We start from the raw sequence: 6,000 nt of genomic DNA, 5'->3' as shown, positions 1-6,000 counted from the left end.
GACACTCAAGCAGCCCCAAGAAGGTATCCACATAGCAAGGAACTGAGACCTTTTGCCAATAGCCATGTGAACAAACAATGCTAGATAACCTCTAGCCCAGTAAAACCTTAAGATGACTCTACCTCCAGTCAACATTATAGCTGCAGCCTCTTGAGAGATTATGCCATACCATCAGTAAGCCCCTCCCAAATTCCAGAACCTCAGGAATTGTGTGAGATAATAAATGTTAATTATTGTTTGAAGCTGCTGAAGTGTGGGATAATGTTACACAACAATAACTAACTGATACACAATTTATAAGTTTGCATAATATACACCTTTCTTCTGGTCTTTAGACTTTATCTTCTACTATTATTCTCCCTTGTTCATTCAGTTCCAGCCACACGAGGTCTCCTGGAAAGTTCTAGAACATGCCAGGTACACACTCAACTTAGGCATTTGCTCTAGTTGCTTGAAACATTCAATTATCCAGGTATCTTTTTGGCGAGCTCCCTACCGTCTATTAAGTCTTCCTTTAAATATCACCATTCAGATGGCATTCAACCTGGCCAACGTGGTATACAACAACCTGTGTTCCTCATTCTCAATACCCCTTATTTTGACTGGTATTTCTTTATTTCCATAACACTTATTAACCTTTAGTATATTCTATTATCAACTAATTTATCATGTATATTATTTATTGTTTACTTCCTTCATTGCTAGTATGTAGATTTCACTAGGATTTTTTTAACTCTCAAGCACCTTAAGGATAATCTGTCTTTGGAGGTTGCAAACTCCTCATTACTGGGGTAAGATACCAGAATAAGCTTGAGATTTTAGAAGACTGGTCACAGAGATTACAATTTAAAAGAGAGTTATAAGTGACAAAAGCCCAATTAAACTGATTTCAGAAAAAAAGTATGTGACTCTTATCTAATTCTTTTTTTTTTTTTTTTGAGTTGACGTTTTACTCCGTCAGCCAGACTGGAGTGCAGTGGCACACTCCTGGCCACCGCTGCGTCGACCTGCTCGGCTCTGGCAATCCTTCTGCCTCAGCCTTCCAAGTAGCTAGAACTACAGGCGCGCGCTACCACGCCCGGCTAATTTTTTGATTTATTGTAGAGATGAGGTCTCGCCAAGTTGCCCAGGCGGGTCTGGAACCCGCGGGCTCAGGCAATCCACTCAGCTCAGCCTCCCAAAGCGCTGGGATTACAGGCTGAGGCACCGAGCCAGGCTAAGACTCTTATCTCATTCTTATCTCAGAAAGTTTACCTCCATCTCCATCACCTTTTCTTTTATACGTAATTTCATTTATTTGCAGTCATATCTGGCCCTCATTGTGACTTTTGCCTATTCCAGTTTTAACTAACAGTTCCCCCACCTCTCAGAAAAGGAAAAAAAAGAAAAGAAAAGAAAGGAAAGAAAACAAAAGCCTAAACCTCTGAAACTGAGTCTTATTAACTCTCACTTGCCAGACTTGGGATTCATGCTCATTCTTGGAACCAAGAATGAACTAACTCCACTCAAAGTACGTGTATGAGATTTGGGAAAGGACTTCCCAAAGAAAATTTGTGTTTATTCACTAAAAGCAGGTATAATGGAAGTTAGAAAGTTACAATTGTCTGCTGTAATTCATAAAAACAAAAAATGATTTGGCTTTGTAGTACAAAGATATGCCTTCATTGTCAAGTTGAAAATAGATTTAATTGAAGGAGAGAAGAAAAAACTGAGCATCTGATTAATTAAAGTATTTTCTTAGTCATGACTTTGTCCTCTCATTTAGTAAAATGAACATTTAGTGAATTTTCATTTGTAGTATCAACCAGAGAAACATGTATAAGTATTAAAACATATTACATATTATTCATATAGTCATATATTAGTTAATCTTTTATTGTCATCCATCCGATAGTGTTTGGATAGTTTAGCATAATAGTGAAAACATGGGTTTTAGAATCAGAAACAGAGTTTAAGTCCCATCTATTTCACCAATTATCTGGGAAATTAACTAACCTCTCTTAGCCTATACAATGGGGAAAGTGACAACCACCCCACTAGATTGTTGTGATGATTAAATAAACTATGGGGCTTTACTCAAAGCAGAGTCTGAGACAAGATTGTTTGGGAGGTATGCCCGGGTAGCAAGAGTGAGAGAATGGTTAGAGGGAGCCAGAGAAGGAGGCATCACAAATATAAGGTTGTATTACTGTGGTTGCTAGTGTAGGCATTTATGGCTTTATCCAGCTAGGACTTCAGAGAAGCAAACATAATGTATCCCAGAATTGTCTTACTGAGGGATAGGAGTCTGGGGCTCCTATCCTTCATTATTGAGGGTTTCCCATGGGGCCATTAACTTCTCTGTGCTTTCCAGATGTCCTTATACATGCTGAAAACAGACTTCAAGGGAGTCTGGCAAGGTTTCAGGAAAGGCAAGCTTTTCTTTGAGGGAGGGTCTATGTCCACTTACTCTATGTAAATAGTTACAGCTTCCTGGTAGCCTGACATCTCACTTGGGCAAAAACTCTTAATGAGGTTCTTGGATGTAAGAACCTCAGGAACAGTTTTGTCTCGATGCCTTTAAAACCTAGACGAGGACCAAGGAGAAAAGCTACAATCAGTCATTATTCTCTCCAAATGTCTTGTCTTGTACAAGCAGTATGATAAAAGAGGTAGAGGCAGTTATAAGGTAGTTTTTTTCTTTTGACCTAAATAAAATATTATTTTCCTTATTAGTATTTAATTATATTATTATTGATGAATAATATCTAGCAATTTCTTCTGTTTTTGGCCAAGTATCAGTGTTCCAGAAGCAACCATTGAATTAGACAAGTCTGCTAGACAAGGTCATGTTATATTTCTCTTTTTCAGTTGAGTAACACAGAGAATTTGCCATCTCTTTGCAAGAGATAAAAACCTGGATGTACCACCTCACCACAGCGCCCCACAATGTGGGAGAGATAATAGTGCAAAAGGAATTTGAATATAGTTAGGAAGGAGAAAATGTATGCTGGGAGTCCCAACAACAAATGACCATCATAACTTCTCTGTTAGATTCTGGGCTCCATACATTCACTTACTTTTGTTAAAGTTACAGGTAATATCTCTCAAGTCACTATTGTATTAGCATATCATTCAGATACATTTGTTCCTTTGCATGTAATTTACCTATGTCAGAATTATCCTTTCCTCAGGAAAAAGTACCAGGTAAATTTCTCATCCATTAAAATACATTACTTTCAGGAAGTCTTCCAGTAAATTCTTTATCTATGTCTTCATGTGCTTTGTATGTGTATTTATATTAATATACATTTTTCACCATACTTAAGTTATGTATTTACATGTCTGAGTTCAGAGCTTATAATATAATATTGAGGTCAGTTCTTTGTATTTGATTATTCAGTGTCTGTCATACAATGGGTGCATAATTAATGCTTATTTATAGTTTTTACTTTATAATTAAGCTTAACCTACTAGCAGATTATTATTTTATAGTTAGATATTCTTCTTCCATGCAAAATATTTAAATGATATTCACTTCTTCCATTTAAGCAAGTTGAACACTACGATATAATTTTTATTCACAGATGCATGAACACTACAGCTTGTCACTATAACACTTACCAAACTGTTTAATACCTATCCAATTAGAACAGAAGTCAATTGCTGATATATTCACACTCAATCAATTAAATCCTAATAAGGAAAGTAATATGTTATTTAGATCAAAAGTAAATAGCTACATTATACCTGTCTCTACTTCTTCTATCACACTGCTTGCAAAAGATAAGACATTTGGAAAGAATAGTGACTGGTAGTAGCTTTTCTCCTGGGCCCTCCCCTAGGTTTTAGAGAAATTCTTAAACTATTCCTATACATTTAAAGTCCCATTAGTTAATACAAGAAAGCATCATCTTTGGGTTTTTTTTTTTTTTAATGTTTACCTAGAAGCTGCTTTATGAAAGTTGGTTCTCCTATGTTGGGTGCATATGTGTTTAGGATGGATATTTCTTGTTGATGGATTGAACCTCTTATCATTATGTAGTGACATTCTGTTATCTTTTTAAAATTCGATAGCTTAAAGTGTATTTTGTCTGATATTAAGATTGCAACTCCTGCTTTCTTTTGTGTTCTGTTCGCCTGAAATTTTGTTTCCCATCCTCTGGCTTTGAGTCTGTGAGTGTCCTTTTGGGTGAGATAAGTCTCTGGGAGACAATATATTGTTGCCTTATGATATTTTGTCTATTTTGTCATTCTATGTCTTTTCAGTGGTGTATTTTATTCATTCACATTCAGGCTAATTATTGAAATGTGAGAGTTTATCTCTGTCATGAAGCTCTTAAAGGTTTTGTTGATGTTGCTGCTTTTTTTTGTATTTCTTTTGATTTTTGGATTGATTTATGTGTGTTTTCAATCCTTTTCCTGCATTCTTGTGAAAGGTGTTGTCATTCTTTTTTTCCTTTCTTCTGTGTTTAATACTTTCTTAAGTAGGTCTTGTAGAGCTGGTCTGGAGGCAGAGTAAGCTCTTAGGGATTGACTGGGAAATATTTTAATTCTTCATAACTGATGAAACTTAGCTTAGTTGGGGAGGTAATTCTTGGTTGAAATTGTTTATCTTTGAGAACTTTGAAAATTGGACTCCAAGCTCTCCTAACCTGAAGTGTTTCTATAGATAAGTCTGCTGCTATTCTAATTGGTCTTCCCCTGTAGGTAGTCTGACTTTTCTTTCTTGCTGCCTTTAGGATTTTTTTTTCCTTTATACCTACTTTGTGTAGGTGAATTACTATGTGTCTAGAAGTTGATCTACTCATTTGTCATCTTGCAGGGGTTCTCTGAATCTCTTATGTTTTAATGGTTGCATCACTGATGAGATGAAGGAAGTTTTCTTGTATAATTTCATGGAATGTTTGTTTCAGGGTGTTCCCTGTCTCTCTTTCTGCCTCAGGAAGTCCAATTAATCTTAGGTTAAGCCTCTTGAAATAATCGGTTATCTCTTGAAGGGTTTGCTCTGTCTTTTTAGGCTTCTTTTCTATGTTTTTGACAGTTTGGGTTAGTTCTATATTTTGGTCCTCAAGCTCTGAGATTCTTTCCTCTGCTTTGCTAATTCTGCTTTTCATGCTTATAAGTTTTTTATTTATTGTATTCACTGAATTCTTTACTGCTATTATCTCAGTTATCAACTCCTTCATTCCTTCCTCTAGTCTCTCCTTGATTCCATTTATTTTATCTATTAATGACTTGATATCTAGGTTTGTGGTTTGAGATCATTCATTCTGGGGATTCTTCTTTGTTTGTGTTCCAAAGTCTATTCTCAGTGGCTGATCTCCCAGGAGTCTGTGTGAGACCCATATTCTCCTTTTAGTTTTCCTTCATTTGTGTAGATTTTCCTCCCTCCTTTCTTTTAAAACCTCTTCTTTTACTCTGTTGTTCAGGGATGGGGGGTGGCTTTTACTTCTGTTTGTTCAATCTCCTTTTCTTCCTTATGTGAATCCTCTGGCTTTGTTCAATTCTGAAGCTAGTCTGTGGGTTGGGGGCTGTATTTTTTGCAGTTTTGAGATATAATTGAAGGGAAAGCTATAATTCAGAAAGTATCTTCAGATCCCAGTATCTGACAAGTGTGTGGGTCCCCTGGAACCCACTTTCCACTGCCTTACAATCTGTCCATGCAGTGGGGTTATAGGTTTGCCCCTGAAAGCAAAATGAGGTAAGAAAAAGGAAAAGAATGGAAAAAGGAAGGAGGGGATGAAACAAAAGATAAAAAACCTAAAAAATATAGACAATCATACAAACACATAAACTGACAGAAACCCCCCATTGATGTACTCTCCCTCAAAAATACCCACACACAAACAGAAAGTCCAAAAAAAGCAATAAAATAACAGAAACAAAGCAAGTATGAAAATGTAATCAAAAACAGAAAGAAAGAGAAAAACGACTAAAACAAAAAATAAACAAACAAAGAAGAGCAAAACAGACAAACAAAAAATCAAAACTCCCCCTGAGGTGGTCCTTACAAGTCCA

This window comes from Carlito syrichta, unplaced genomic scaffold (genome assembly GCF_000164805.1).
Source record: "Carlito syrichta isolate Samal-C Ts95f unplaced genomic scaffold, Tarsius_syrichta-2.0.1 Scaffold309022, whole genome shotgun sequence".
Classification (NCBI taxonomy): Eukaryota; Metazoa; Chordata; class Mammalia; order Primates; family Tarsiidae; genus Carlito; species Carlito syrichta.
The sequence above is the reverse complement of the archived record's forward strand: the minus strand, read 5'-3'. Positions refer to the sequence as shown.